This window comes from Rhagoletis pomonella, unplaced genomic scaffold, assembly GCF_013731165.1.
Source record: "Rhagoletis pomonella isolate Grant_MI unplaced genomic scaffold, Rhpom_1.0 Rhpom_scaffold_00009, whole genome shotgun sequence".
In the NCBI taxonomy this organism is placed as follows: domain Eukaryota; kingdom Metazoa; phylum Arthropoda; class Insecta; order Diptera; family Tephritidae; genus Rhagoletis; species Rhagoletis pomonella.
In genome coordinates, this window is record NW_023458563.1 from 10,111,915 (window position 1) to 10,113,388 (window position 1,474).

Below are 1,474 nucleotides of genomic sequence, written 5' to 3' on the forward strand. Positions count from 1 at the left end.
TTTAGACTGATCAATGGTATCCCACTTTTTCAAAAAGCTCGAAAAAAATGATACATTTGAACCAGAAGTAACAGGCCAATAATTTTCAAAAACTGCCCGTAAAACAACTTCTAGGATATGATGACGACATGGAAGATAAACTAGTGTTCGCTGTAAGATTCTCTCGATTTGAACACACGCTCCGTTGAATTTACCTGATTAATAAATAAGAACAATAACTAGTGAAAGGAAATTATAGGAATTTTAACTGGTTATAACAATAAATATATGAGAGTAAATCACGTAAAATGAAGTATTAGGTTTGTGAGGAACTAACAGAAAGACTAAATCGATATAGTTTACCTGTGTTAGCAGCTGTTGTATCAAGGCACATAGCTTTGAAGCGAGAACCAACGTGCCATTGGTTTAAGGTAGTAATGGTAGCTGACGTTTGACTTTCAGAATCGCCTTTAGCCATTTTCGGGACGCCAAGTAGTTGTTCAACACCTGAGACAGACAATAGAATTGGGAGCCTTTCTACAGATTGAGGATCAATAAGATCTTGCAAAATTTTGCCGTCCCAATGTAGAACAAAACGATTTTCTATATAATCAACAGTTTTGCCGGTAAAAATAAATGTATGAAGAAAAAAAATATTTTTTGCCTAAAATATTAAATTTTTTTAAAACTGTTGATTATATAGAAAAACGTTATATGAACAGATTAAAGGAATTGTAATTTTTAATTTTTTTAAATTTGTTTGAGCAAAATCGGACTAGTGGTTCTCGAGTTATGTCAAAAAAAGACCACCAAAGGTGACAATTTCCCCTATATGATAGTTATATATATATCTCGATTCCTAGACGTGACCCAGCGAAACGTCGGGACACGTATAGCTTCTTTTTTACCGATATAACTTTCCCCGGTAGTTTGAACCCTTCCCGATCACTGACCCCTACCATTTGTCTCACAGTGTAATTACCAATGTGATCCACTTCTATCATATCATCATTGGTAGCTGGAGATATTTCTAGAATTTCAGATTTTTGGGACAGAAAAAATAATTTCTTATCATCGTCGAGTAATTCTTCCACATTATTTTTCGAAATCTCAAATAATTTATTTAGATTTTTTAAAAAAAGTTTCTCTCTCTTCTTTTGTGCAACCAACTTTTTTGTTTACAATTTTTTTGTAACAGTTTCCAACAATTAAAGATTTTTGTCAGTTTTATCGTTGCGTATTGTAATCCACAAGTCGGTATTTCAGCAGCACACCGTATTTTATTCACTTTAGTAATTGTACTTTTAGAACTTTCTTTAATTGTTTTTTTTAGAAAAGTGTGTCCATAAAAAAACAGACATAACCTCTTACAATTGGAAGCTTTCTGCCAACAAAATTTTCACTGCTATCACCAATCAAATAAATTGAATTATTCATGATTAGTTGGCTACTTATTATAATTATATTCAATATTCCAAAATTATTAATTATTAAA